This window comes from Choloepus didactylus, chromosome 2 (assembly GCF_015220235.1).
Source record: "Choloepus didactylus isolate mChoDid1 chromosome 2, mChoDid1.pri, whole genome shotgun sequence".
Taxonomy (NCBI): domain Eukaryota; kingdom Metazoa; phylum Chordata; class Mammalia; order Pilosa; family Megalonychidae; genus Choloepus; species Choloepus didactylus.
In genome coordinates, this window is record NC_051308.1 from 113,799,087 (window position 1) to 113,814,007 (window position 14,921).

Below are 14,921 nucleotides of genomic sequence, written 5' to 3' on the forward strand. Positions count from 1 at the left end.
TCCAATTCTTAGGTATCTCTGACCTCCCACTCAGCCTAAGACTACAGTGTCATCTTTTCTTCCTTGTGGCCCCCCTGCTGCCTCCCATGAGCTGCTCCTGGAGGCCTAAGTGGGCCAGCTGCCCCTGTGCAGAAATGGAATCCACACCTCTGCTCCTGCCACATGTCCAAGCCCTGTTTTCACAGGCCAGTGACCTCATCTCATCCACCTCCCAAATGACGTTTGGACCTGTCATCCCTTGGGGTCACTACAGGACAATAGGAGACTCACCTAAGGTCTGAGGACTTTCCACACATGTGTATTGCATAATTTATCATGTTGGATCATTACTTTGAGTGCTAATCTATATGCCAATCTCACTGCCAGTCACCCAAGGACAGAAATTGGATTTTATTCATTTCTGAATCCTCTTTTTTCAGAACAGTGCCTGTGATACAAGTATCAGTTCCTGTTGAACCAGTGAATGAATGAATGATTGAATGAATGAATGAATGAAAAATAAGCATTGCAAGCCTAGAGTAGGTCTGAAGGATAGGTATTTGTACCATATTGGGGCTTTCTCAATCTCTTCTATCAAAAAATCTCTTGACATCAACCTAGGGAGAAGCAGGGAGCTTGGAGCTGGAAAGTGGGAATATAAGTAACTTACCCTTCACCACGATTCTCTGCCCTCACCCTGCCCAATTCCACTACCCATTTTCTGCCAGTAAACCAAAATAGGAGGAAGCTTTGCACAAACCTCTAAAAACACTTGCCCCTAGCACCAGTGTCTGACATAGCAGGGGGAGAAGGCCATGCTCCCTACCTCTGTGGAACCAGCTCTTTTCTGGCCCATAAGGCTGGAGCTGAGAAGCACTAGGGATAGAGCCTTTGCACAGACATGGGTCCTTGAGATCCACAGACAGCCTTATCTGGAATCAGACCCATATTCCAAGGCATTTTCTTTTTCCCTGCTGTCCATCTTAGCTCAGGAATTTTCCCCAAGCTGTGGGCCAACAGCCACAAGTTCTCAAATGTACATATAAAGAGGCAATTCTCTGAGGCTATGCAGTAATTTGCTTTTCAGTGAACTTCCACATGATGTCCTGTCAGCAAAATCAGCAGCACTGCCCACCCCTCTTCAGAAGCACCCCCACATGCCCACCCACTGCCCACCTCTGTGCCCTGCCACTGGCTCTCCTTGCTGTGGCTCCAGCTCTGGGCGCTGCTACTGCCTGCACCTGGCTGCTGCCCCGGGTCTGGGGACCTCCACCGACTGCAACCCTGAGGATTTCTGAGCAGCTGCACTGAATTTAACAAAGGGAGGATGAACTGCCCCAGCCTGATACCTCCTCCCCACACACACACTTCTTCTCCACTGCTGCTGATGCTGAGCCCTAGGGTATTGGTGTGAAGGGGTCAAAGTGGACCCAAAGAGGGCTCATTCTGTTTCTTTCACAGAAAACCTTGCCTTCCTCTTTCTAGTTTTGACCCAGACTCTCTCCGCCCATGTCTCAGACCCTGTGATAGGATGAGGTCTTTTCAATGCCCACCCCCCCACACTTCAATGTCTGATCTTGTTCCACTCTGTCTGCCCCATACTCTCCCCTCCCTTCAGCATCTTGGAGCCCAGCCCTTCCTCCCCAGGGTGCAGTGACCTGGCTCAGGATGAAAAGAGGAATAGGAAGGCAAATTCTCCTCCCATCAAAGGATATCTGTGGGCACTGAGCAATGAGAAGTCAGTACCCATCTGAAAAAGGCCAGGCTGGATTAGACTGTCTCTTCCCCGTTGTCCTCTCCCTTCCACCCTATGATTCTGCAATTAAAGGGCAACTTCAGCCCCCTGTATTCACCGTCCTTTCAGGCTTAGCACCACTGATGAAGGCACCCCTAGGAAAGGATCCACGTCTGCGCAAAGGGCTCTGTCCCTAGTGCTTCTCAGCTCCAGCTTTATGTGCCAGAAAGGAGCTGGTTCCACAGAGGTAGGGAGCATGGCCTTCTCCCCCTGCTATGTCAGAGGATGGCTCTAGGGGTAAGTGTTCATAGAGGCATGTGCAAAGCCTCAGCACATAGAACATTGCATTTTACTTAGTTGGTTCTTCATTTGCCCACCATGACCTGAAATCCTAGAAAACAATTTGAGTTATCTTGGTATTGCCAATACTTTGTAAAGACTTGGCACATGTTCATATACTGAGTGAACCAGTGAGGAATAGCAGCCCAAGGAAGGCTTAATAGGCCAGTACATGGGCAGAGTCGAGGCTTCTTGGGTCCTTCCTGGGGACTCTCCTAGTCCCTGGGGAGGGTGACATGGGCTGCGCCTCACACAGGGAGTCACCAGGTCCAAGACTCAAGGGCATCTCCCCTACCCCTGGCCATTTTTGCTGTCCCAATGTATGATTCTTAGCTCTCTGCACTATAACATTGATGTTATTATGCTAAAGAGCCTTTGTTCCCCCTCCTGACTTCAGATTTACTACAGAGTCTCCTCCTTTAATTCGTCATTGAAGGATTATTTTAACCTCCTCACTGCTTCATAGTTCCTGGGTCTTTTCATTGCATACAAGGTCAGTGGGAAAGGTTGTAGGGTAAAATATGGTGATGGCCAGAGCTGAAGGCCCATAGTGGGATGGAGGAGAGTTGAAAGGTATTCGACTGAATAGTTTGGGGCAGAAAGGGCAGGATTTTGTACTTGGCTGGAGGGTTGAGAGGTTAGGGAAAGGGAAAAACCAAGGATGACCTTCAGGTTTCAGGCTGCTTGAGCTAGGGGTGGACTGCACTGTAATTTAGTCACTGAGCCAAGGAATCCAGGGTAAGATGCTGATTTGCTGAGTCTCTAACTTAAAGTGCAATTTTAGATATGTTTAAACTTTGTGAGTTTTCAAATGTACAGAATACTTACAATACTTTAGAAGTAAAGAAATGTACAAGAGTTTTAGAGTCAAATACACCTATATTAGATTCCCACCTCTGCTGTTACTTAGCTGTGTGACCCTAGACAAATTATTTAAATTCTTTAAGTTCCTGGTTCTTCATCACTAAAGGGATAATACTTTTAACACTATCCTCACAGTCTTGTGAATCACAAATGACATAAAAGAGTCAAAGCATTTAACACAAGTACCTAATACATCAGAAGAGTTTAGTAAATGGTGGCTTTTATAATAATTATTATCATTGTAAAAATTATTGTTGCAACTGGTCAGTAAATGGGATTCAGTTCTCATCTTTACCCATCATACCAGCTCTTCCTCCTGACTTCCCAATTTCTGTTAAAGACAAGTCTCTGTTAGTGGATGTGGACTCCTGAAAGCCATTTTTGGATTCCCTCATCCCTCACATCCAGTCAACCCCAAGTCCGAGAGAGTAAGACAGCCAGCCTCCAGGAAGACTCATACATCTGCTTTGACTTCTTGTTTCCAGGGTCAGTAGCCTTGCTTAGGTCCTTCTCATCTCTTACCAAACAATGCCCATAACCTCCCTCCTCTCTGTACTCTCCAATTTATTCTTGGCCCTAAAGGCAGATAACACTTCCCAGAGCTCAGGCCAAATCATTCATCAAAAATCTCCATGAAACTCCATAAGATGAAAACTTGTTCCAAGAATAGAAAGAAGGCCAGTGTAGAGAACATGCTGAAGAACAGGAAAAGCAAAACAGGAAAGCAAGGTGAGCTAGGCACCAATCATATAGGACCTGGAGACCAATGTCAAGAGCTTGGATTTTATTCCAACTGCTATGAAGAGTTTTAAAGCAGAAAAGTGGTCTAATCTGATCTGTACTTGCTTTTTCTCAAATAATTGGCTTCCCTGAGAAGAGTGGAATACAAGAAGGACAAGAATGAAGCAGGAGGATACTTAGAAGGTGTGGTGGTTAAGAGCTATGTTTCCCAGAAAAACATGTTCTTACACCTGATCCACTCCTATGGGTGTGAACCCATTGTAAGTAGGACCTTTTGATGAGGTTATGCAGTTAAGGTGTGGCTCAACCCAGTCAAGATGTGTCTTAATCCTATTATTGAATCCCTTTATAAACAGAATGAAACTAAGAGAGAGGGAAAGCTACAGAGGGAGCAGCCAAAAGCTGAACCTCTGTGGAACCCAGAAGAGATGGAAGAGGCCAGGAGAGACCCTGTGTGCACTGCCCTATGACAGAGGAGTTCAGGACCAAGGATCACCAGCAGCCAGCCCCAGAAAACACCAGCTTCAGGAAGAAAGCATTGTCTTACTGATGCCTCAGTTTTGGAATTCACCTAACCTCATACCCAAACCATGAGCCAATAAAATCCCATTGTTTAAGCCAATGGTATTTGCTTGAGTAGTCAAGGAAACTAAAACAGAAGGCTTCAGCAGTACTGCTTATAGGAGATGATCATGACAAGATCAAGGCATTGGAAAGTAGATATGGAGGGATTTAAGCAAATTCAGGAAAAATTTAGGAAGTGCATTTAACAGGACTTGATGGATTGGATATGGGGCAGGAAGAACAATGGAGGCTGAATCCTCTCCTTTGTCCGAGTTCTAAGTGTCACTTACTCTGGGGCTGGTGTTCTCTCTGCCCAGAGGTTCTCAGGTTTGCAGCAGCCAACCCAATGGCAATTCAAAGCTAAATTCTGTCCTGTGTGCATCTTTCATAGTCTGAGAAGTGGGGATTGGGCAAGAGTCCCTCTACCTAAATAAGAAAAACCTGTATCAGTCCTAGGGAGGAAATTTGCTTAAATCCTTCAAAAGGTCTTTACCTCCTACACAATAAAGCATAAGTCCCTTAGTGCTCCATCCAAGGCCCAGCACATCTGGTCTTACCTACCTCTCTGAGCCCACTTCCAGCCCCTCTCCACCTGCTGGTGCTCAGCTTCATGGGAATATGTGCAATTCTTAAAAGCCACCCTACTTTGTGTCTGGAGATGCTATATGTGCTCAGCCAGGAATGCCTCCTCGGCCTGTGGAATTTGTACATATCCTGCTGGACCAGCCCAAATGCCAACTACTCCATGAAGTCTCTTCCTCTCTGGTGCTCCACACCTTGTCCCAAGCCAGGGCCCAAGCAGAAACAGCCGCTCTCCCAAGCACCTGTGACTGTTTACTCATCCATCTACCTCCTCCACCGGAAAGGGAACCCTGAGGCTTCCTCATGATGTTGTTCCTGTCTCCCTACCCCCACTCAGAGCACTGTAATGTCCAGCCCTGCTGTGCCCACCCCTTACACTAACTTGCACCCGGGATACTAAGCTGCTGGCTGTACCAGAGGGGTATCAAAGGGGCACACATGGATGAGCTTGGTCACCAGCCGCGGACTGGCGGGAGCCTTTAGGTTGATCGCTGGGCCCTAAGACCTCCAGAAACCACTGCCCTGAATATGCTCCCAAGCCTCCCAGTTGGACCCGATGCTCAAGGTGGGGTCTGTTCAGAGGCTGAGCGCAGGGGAAAGGCAGTCCTGCATGAAAGACAAAAAGCAGGTGGGCTGTGGAGCACAAGGAAATACAAACAACCAATATCGGAACTCCACACACACCCCACCAGCTCCGCCCACACCAGCAGGCCGCGACGTTTCCCGCCATGAGCTGAGGGGGTGACCAGCGCCCCCTAGCGACCACATGCGGCCGATGTTCCTCAGTGCCTAATCCCGAGGCGGTTTCCAACTGTGTGCGGAGCTGCCCGCAGCTGACCACGGAATTTGCAGCTCTGGGAGCAAATATTACCCTAACAAAATTTAAGAAAGAAATGACAAGTGTGAAAATGTTTATAGCATGTAATCAATGAAATACTATTACTATTATTATTACATATTATTAGTGCTAACATACATTATAAATATTACCCCATATAACGCAAATGCAAAAAAAGTCCTAACATATTAAGGAATAAAAATTATTTCCCAATTTTGGAAAATTGACAAAGGACACAGGCAATTCACAAAAGAAGAATTGTAATTGCCAATAAATATGAAAATAGGTTCAACTTCTTTAATAACAGATAAACAGAAAAAAATTCTTTTTTTTTTTTTCATTACCATCTTCTGTGCAAATGAGTGTGTGAAGAAGTGGGCCATACCCTGGGAGTAGTAATGGCCAATCCAACAGTGGGACCCCAAAACTTAAAAAGTAATTTGACAGAATAATGACTATTTCTAAGAAAATGTCACTGTTAAATATTTGTAGACACATTTAAACATATCATTCTTTAGAGGAGAAATTAAGTAGATCCCGCTTCAATGTCCAACAATAGGGGAATCGTCATCCCTATTTGCATCCATAAAATAGATAAAATACTCAGTCATTAAAACCAGTTTTAGAGAGGGATAACTTTTCTCGAAGTAATGTGAAAAACAGCATGTGCAGTGTGTAAAGTGTGTTCTCTTTGTAAATTAATACACAAACACACAAATAATTTTGCTTTGTTTCCAAAATTTAGCAAAACTAACTTTATTTTTAAAAGAAAGTAATTAGGCAGGGTGAGATCCTAATTAGGAGCCCAGAAGAAGAATGTACTGGAGGCATCAGCGGTGGGCAAGTGTCTCTTGTTTTACCAAGGAAGAAACACGTCCCGGCTTTTCCCGGGTCACACGGAGTCAGTGACCGCCTCTCCTGACCACGCGCGAAAGCAGGAGCCTCTTAACTCTAAGAAAAGAAAACGAGTTCCGTTGCTCAAGTGCTTAGCCTCCGCTGTGTCCTGCCAGGCACCTCTGGCCCTGAGCCCTGGAAGGACAGAGCCCTGCGGGTTCACCCCAAACCCTGGCCAGGCTCTGCCCAGGAACAAAATCCCCCAGCTGCCTCACCAGCCCTAATCTCGAAGTTTACTTCTCAGACCCTATTTGCAGCTTCTCTTTTCATTGACATGGAGGGAGATTTTACCCCGGTTGTGGTGGTTAAAAACAAAAACAAACAAACAAACAAAACGTAAATTAGTTCCATTGTATACATGTGAACCACCTATGGCATTGTAACCTTATCTCGGACAAAAACTCCTACAATATGGAGAAGCTTGCTTGGGTCTTTCCTAAGCAGAATAGGATGCTGGGAAGGATGACCTCACTTTCCTGCCTGATTCTGAGCCCATGTCAGGACCCTTTCTACAAAAAAGCCTTCTGACTGTAGGCCTCTCGGGAGACAAAACACAGATGCACGGAGGGAGGCTTCCGCGGGTTTTGAACCTTGGCCTTGTAAGAAGGCTCTGGCATCTCCAGCCTGCTCTCCAGCCCCGCCCTGGGCGCCACTTCTGCGCCTGCAGACTCGCCAGTCCCCCCGGATATAGCCTGGCTTGGAAGAAACCCCTTCGAGGAAAACCCTAACTGTTGGATTTTGACTCTGCCATACTCGTGCTCTCGCCCAGTTAGGAATTTTATTTAGGTTATCAATATAATTTAAAATTAAATCGAATTAGAAAGGAAACTAAAAAACAAAACAAAACAAAAAACCCCACAAAAAAAAAAAAACAAAAAAACCTACAGTCGTTTTAAATTTGTAGAACATTGTACAAGTTTTTATTATTAAATATGCCGATCTACAATTGGAACTTCACAGGCTGTGATTATGTTGTTTCCTGAACTGTCATCCTCATTAATTTCAAAAGTACGTTTCCTCTTGCAAATAGTCCCCACATTTGCCTGAAGGGTGACTTCAGGGTGCCTCAATTCCACATCACCCTGATGGGTGTTACCAGACAATGACAGTATTTGGGATGATTTGTTTCACTAATAACACACGCACGCGTGCCCGCTTATTCACATATATTTTCCTACATATTTTCCTAGCTGTAGACACAAAGTACAGCCTGGTGTCCAAAAATAGCGTGCACACTTCACGTAATTTTGGAGTAGGAGGAGTAAGCACTGAGGCAAGAGGTGTGTTTAATTTCGATGCCAGACCACGGCTGCATCTCCTTGATGCGATTCCCAGAAGAGTCTGTAGAGGGGAGTATGGGGAAGGGGGAGGAGCCCAGGATTTGGGGTCCGATGACCTGGGTTTAAACAGGGCGCTCTACTTCTTCTATAATAGCGATGACAGTAATCGCTTTCTTGCCTACATTAGAGCGTTAAAAGTAACAGTAAGAGTTGATGACTTAAAGAAACTATGGGTTAATTCTAAAAAACTAATAAAAAGGGTTGCTTAAGGAAGAGAGAAAGTTGATAATACACTATAATCAACTTATGGAAGAGAGAAAGGCGTGAGCAGACAGGTATGGAAGCTGGACTTTGTCGAAGGTACCTTGTTTTATAGTTTTGACTTAGATAAAAAATACCTCTGAGGGAAAAGAAACAATAACAAATGTGTCTAACTATATCAGGTTGATGGCATAACTATATTGAGAAAAGAGTTGCTTAAGTAACTTTAAAACACAGTGTTTTGATCCTATGTCTCTATTCCTGTGAAAAAGAGTCTCAGAGAAACCTTACACAGCACTGAAAGATCTTATCATTAGTAGTAACATAGGCATTCTCATTTGGAAAATATTATAGCTATATTTATATAAAGAAAAACAGGACTCCCTGGAGAAATACCTGATTCCCGATCTGAAGCAGGTAATGTCCAAGATGAGCCTGAGACATCTCATTGTGCCAGAAAGCAAGGAAGTTATGGTAAACTTGAGGGTAGTGTCAGAAAGACACGAGGAAATTTTAAAGGATTCCCACTGGCTAAAACATGGGACAATTTGAGAAGCAAAAATAATAATCACTGAAACTGGTCACAACACAAAAAATAGATAAATCTATGAGTCCATAATGATACTTCAAAAAAAAAAAGGAAATTGCTAGTTCATCACCTCATTATTCTCAAAATAGGCAAGAGAAATAATTTAGCATTTGTCCTGTATTTCAGGTTACCAAATAGATGATGAGGAAAGTTCTTTTTGAGAAAAACAATTCCAGTTAATAATTGAAGAATGAATTTTGGAATCATCATTTGTCAGCCCCTAATGAAATAATGGCTCTAGCAACAATCATCAATATGCATTTACACCATTAGGTGAAAGGTTTATGGGGAAATTTAGAATGGATGGATGGTGCTGACAACATCCGAACTCACAGATCAAACTCAACATCACTAAACATAGACCAACCAGAAGGTATATGCCTCCTGATATTGTGCTTAAGTGCACAACATTACATCTGAAGTTTGCTTGCCCTCCTCCCCAAAAAAATGGAACCTGAGTTTTATTTAAGCTTCTAGATCTAATTACCAGTTTACAGAAATACTGGAAAAAGAGGAATATCACAAGTTTTAAATGATATCAGAAAGAAGCCATCAGCCAAATGCTGTAATGTGCATTCATCAGCCAAAATGAATAACCCATTTCTTTACAAAGTAAGAGGTGTGAAAGAGGAGGGGAACTGCTACAAATTAGAAGAAACTTAAGAGATGTATCAGCCAAATGTGTGGACCTTGTTTGCATTCTGATACAAATAAATCAACCCTGAAGTCACTTTTTTTAGGTAATTGGGGATATGTGAACATGAACTGTGTGCTGCTTGATGTTAAAGAATTATTGCTAATTCTGGTAGGAATAGTAATGGCATTGGGGTTATGTAAAAATGAAAATGTACTACTCTGTTCAGAGATACATACTGTAGTATTTACGGGTGAGAAACAAAATGTGATGTTTAGGCTTTGCTTTAAAATAATTCAAAAGAGAAAGGGGGCAGGGAATCATGAAACAATATTGGTAAAATGTTGATAATTTTTAATATGGGTGCTGGGTAGATGGGGCCTCAATATCCCAGTCTATCTCTATAGATTTGAAACTTTCCCTAATAAAATTACAAACAAAACAAAAGTTATTAGTCCATTTACTCATATGCTAAGGTTCTTTGTAAAATGTGATGCTCTATACACATGGGGGATGATACTGTTATAAGGCAAATAAAAAGCAGAAAATGCTGAGTAGGTCCTGGGGGTAGAACTAGGGCCAATGAGTAGAAGGAACCAGCATCTGTGAGGAAGCCAAGCAGCAGGTGCTCTGCACCATGGTGGGAGGCTCGTTTGGGACTAGACTGCTGGAGAGCTACTTGGCAATAAATATCAAAATCCAGCAATTCCACTTCTACAAATTCATCTAAGATTTATCCTCAATTAAGTCTCAAGACTGTCACTATCTCATTATCCTGTTTTATTTTCTTCATAAAAATTATCATTACTTGTGATAATCTAATTTCTGGTTTGTTTGTTTTTCCTATCCCCCCTCTCCCACCAGAAGTCAACTGATTAAGAGTAGGGTCTTTTTCTCCCTTACTGAATCCCAGCACCTAGTACAGTGCTGGGCAGAGTTAAGATGCCTTATAAATATTTGTTGAATAAATAAATGATGCGCATTATGGCATATTTAGTTATAGTGAAAACTGGAGGCAAGACAATGTTCAAACTAAGTAGTTGATTAAATAAATGATGGGCTGTCCATAAACTGGAAAACCATTCATGCCTGAAAAGTATACTATGGATAAAATTTTATTGTCATGAAAAGATGCTATGATATATAATGAGGTGAAAAGTTCAGATGAAAAAGTAACATTCACAGCTTGAATATAGTATTGTAAAGAAAGAAAGAAAGAAAGAAAAGAAAGGAAGAAAGAAAAAGAAAGAAAAAGAAAGAAAGAAAGAAAGAAAGAAAGAAAGAAAGAAAGAAAGAAATCTGCATAGAAAAGACCTAGAGGAGTCTACATCAAGGTGTAAAAATGATTATCAACAGATGATAGAATTACAAATTTTAATCTATTCTGTGTGTGTGTGTATATATATATATATATATATATATATATATATATATATATATATATATATTTTTTTTCCCCCCAGAGTGTCTAGAAGCGCCAATGGCGTGAGCCCACCACAGCCCCACTCTCTCCTCTGGGGAAGCTTCTAGGGTGCTCTGGTCCACAACCAAAGCCTGGCAGGTCACAGGCTGACCAGCAGGAAGTAGGATGGACCCTATTGTTTATATTTATATTTTTATTTACATTTCTTCTTTTTCTGCAGTGAACACAATTATTCAGTAATAATAAGTCACTATAATATCAAAAACTTCAAAGAGATTTTCTAACAAATTAAATTTTCAAAAATGAAATAAACATCTTGTGAGGCAGTGAGCTAACCTCCTTTGTCTCTACATATATTCGAGCTTTAACCAGGTCACTGTAGAAGAGACTTGTTTTCTGCATTCAGTGGGTGCTCTGGCTACATTGTTATTGTCTCTGATAACCATGAAATGCAAAAGATGTGATTTGGGGACAATTTTATCTCTGAAATATTTTCTTTCTAAACATATTTTGATCTAAACAAGGTAATACATTAGTCATTTCTTCTTCATTATTGATTGTAAATAAGTTACAGAATGGATATAATGTCAAAAATGAGCACAAGCATTTTTCATGTTTCTGCACTGGGTTAATGTTCTACTTTGTATTTGAGAATGCACCACACTTTGATGTAATTTTCTGATGAGTCTACAGTACAAAGCAAAGATCAGATTATATAGTTTATACTGTCAACTATCAATCAAGCAGTGTTTTTTTGAGCAACTTCTATATACAAAACATAGTGCTGGGTAGTAAGAGGAAACATCAAGAAGCACAGGACACAATCCTTGTCCTCGAGTGTTTGCACAAGAAATCCATAATGTTTAGAAACGGAATGAGAGTCAGGAATCTGTGCCTGGGTTTTGGTTTCCCTTTGAGGTTCTCTCACTTCAAGTGCAGGTGGTCCCTCCACAGCACCCCAGGGTGTGCCTGGCCCTGAGGAGAGCAGAAATTCTTTCCCTTGGTTTCCCTTAGCATAGCCAAGACAGTCTAGAACTTTCAAAAGTGCTAAATACTGGTTCTGGCAATATTGCTTGTTAGAAAACTTTAAAATCTAACACAAAGGTGTTAGAACTATCTTAAGTACAAGATAGCATATAAAAAAATACTCCTTTAATGCATATCTAAGCTTGCAAGAAAGAAAAATTCCAAAGCTCACAATAGAAGGGGACTTTGGAAACCAAGAGCAGAACCAGAAGTTGATATTGCAGCTAAGGACAGGGAATGTTATTTTCTAAGGCTTTGGGATCTTAAACCAATGAGGAGGAGACAAGTTTGCAAGTAATAAAGGAGTCATCCTCAGTGAAAAAGGTGGGCTGAAAACTAGGCTACCATGGGCTTTTGCCTGAGCTTAGGGGGAAAGGAGAAAATAAACTTGAAATTTACAACCATAGGCCTGTGCCTCAGATTGTTTTGCCATTCTTTCCAAAGTATATTATCCATGTGGTCTGAGAGTTCCTCAACCTGGGAAATTAACATAAAAATTAGTCCCAGGCAGATGACAGATACCCCTGGAGCATCTAGCAGAAACAAACCCAAAATTAATCTAGAGGGACTTGTCCTCAATATAAGTCACACAGGATCCCCAAAAATAAAGCCTCATTAATGATGAACTCATGGTGTATTGCTTTCTTGTCTGTTTTGAAATTTTGAATTATGAGTACATCTCACTGAAGTGAGAGTAAAACAGGATTGGACTACAAAAAAATTTCAGATTAAAGATCTCATATTATAAAAATAAGTATGTTTAGGATTATTAAATACAATAAGTAAGACATTTATTGCACAATAAAACATATAGACACCTTGAAAAAGGAATCAAATAGAACTATAAAAAATTAAAAATAAAATCAGTGACATTTAAAAATCAATGGATAGGATAGGTTAAGATTAAGTTTGGCTAAGAATAAGAGACAAAAAGTAAGTGCTTAATAAGTTAGAAGTTTCTCACATAAAATTAACTTTGTTTCTCACCTAAAATTCCATATGTTGGCCATCCAGCAGTGTTATTAAGGCTTTGCAGTCATCTGGGATGCATTCTTCTTATACCTCTCTATTCATAATTTGGAGTTGGGGATCCCTTGTTCTTTGGTTCAGTATGTAGTTCCAGCTGTCAATCCACAATCTATGCAAGGGGAGGAAGGAAGGAATGAAGAAGGAAAGGGACAAAGCATATGAAGCTATCCTTTAAGAAAATGTCCCAGAGATACTTCCACTAGCATCCTTTTGCCCAGAACTGAGTTACGGGGCCACAGGTAGGTGCCAGAAAACGGGTATGGACCTGACTAAAAATTAGGAGTCTAACTAATATGTAAGGAAGGGGGATTAGATATTGTAGTAAACTAACAATTACTCCAAATAACAATTTAGAAAGAACTGAAAATAGAAATAGTGAACTGAAAGATTAATCTGTGGAAATGATTTGAAATGCAGTCATTTCTAGAAGACAGAATGTAAAAATCTTGCATGCAACTTATAAGAGTTCCAGAGGAAGATAACAGAGAGAATGAGTAACAGGCAATATTTGAAAATACATTGGCTCTAAATTTTCAAGAATTGATGAAAATCATGAATATTCAGAGAAACAAATCTCAAAGGAAAAATCATAAAAAGCATGAGAGAGGTGAAAGAGCACCCCAAAAGAATGAAAATTAGACCCAAACACCCTTCTCAACAACCAGGGGCAGAAAACACTAGAATAATGTCTTCAAAGTAAACACAGAAAATATTTGCTGACCTGGAATTTTTTTTTTTCATTTTTATTGAGATTGTTCAGATAACATACAATTATCCAAAGATCCAAAGTGTACAATCACTTGCCCCTGGGTACCCTCATACAGCTGTGCATCCATGACACTTAATTTTTGTTCAATTTTTAGAAACTTTTCATTACTCCAGACAAGAAATAAAGTGAAAGATGACAAAAGAAAAAAGAAAAAAGAAAAGGAAACTCTAATCCTCCCCTATCCCTAACCAACCCCCCTCAATTGTTGACTCGTAGTATTGATAAAGTACATTTGTTACTGTTTATGAAAAAATGTTGAAATACTACTAACTGTAGTATATAGTTTGCAATAGGTGTATAGTTCTTCCCTATATGCCCCTCTATTATTAACTTCTAATTGTATTGTCATACATTTGTTCTGGTTCATGGAAGCAATTTCTAGCATTTGTACAGTTGATCATGGACATTGCCCACCATAGGATTCAGTTTTATACATTCCCATCTTTTGACCTCCGACTTTCCTTCTGGTGACATACATGACTCTGAGCTTCCCCTTTCCACCTCATTCACACACCATTCGGCGCTGTTAGTTATTCTCACGTCTTACTACCAACACCCCTGTTCATTTCCAAACATTTAAGTACATCCTAATTGAACATTCTGCTCATACTAAGCAACCACTCCCCATTCTTAAGCCTCATCCTATATCTTGGTACCTTATATTTCATGTCTACAAGTTTACATATTATGATTAGTTCCTATCAGTGAGACCCTGCAATAATTGTCCTTATGTGTCCAGCTTATTTCATTCAGTATATTGCCCTCGAGGTTTTGTCATCAACCCATTTTTTTTTTTTAATATGGTTTTGTTCACTCACCATACATTCCATCCCAAGTAAATAATCGATGGTTCTCTGCATGGTCATACGTTTATGTGTTCACCACCTTCACCACTATCTATATAAGGGCATCTACATTTCTTCCACAAGGCAGGAGGGAGAGTCAAAGAAGGTAGAGAGGCAAAAGAAAGGGGGAAAAAAATGACAGCTAGGAAGCAGCAAAAGGAAAAATAACCTTAAATCAAAGTAGAATAAAGAATCAGACAATACCACCAATGTCATGCCTCCCCTATCCCCCCCTCTTATCTGCATTCACCTTGATATATCACTTTGTTACATTAAAGGAAGCATAATACAATGATTCTATTAGTTACAGTCTCTAGTTTATGCTGATTGCATCCCTCCCCCAATGCCTCCCCATTTTTAACACCTTGCAAGGTTGACATTTGCTTGTTCTCCCTCGTAAAAGAACGTATTTGTACACTTTATCACAATTGTTGAATACTCTAGATTTCACCAAGTTACACAGTCCCAGTCGTTATCTTTCCTCCTTTCTTGTGGTGTCTCACATGCTCCCCACCTTCCTCCCTCAACC

At 41.0% G+C, this 14,921-nt stretch overlaps 1 non-coding gene across 1 annotated transcript; it reads right to left on the reverse strand.

Annotated features, from left to right (window-relative positions):
* Positions 1 to 10,762: 10,762 nt before the first annotated feature.
* On the reverse strand, positions 10,763 to 10,896 carry LOC119528376. Its single transcript, XR_005215680.1, has one exon. It is a non-coding gene; the product is annotated as a small nucleolar RNA SNORA52 (small nucleolar RNA).
* Between the last annotated feature and the right edge of the window lie 4,025 nt (positions 10,897 to 14,921).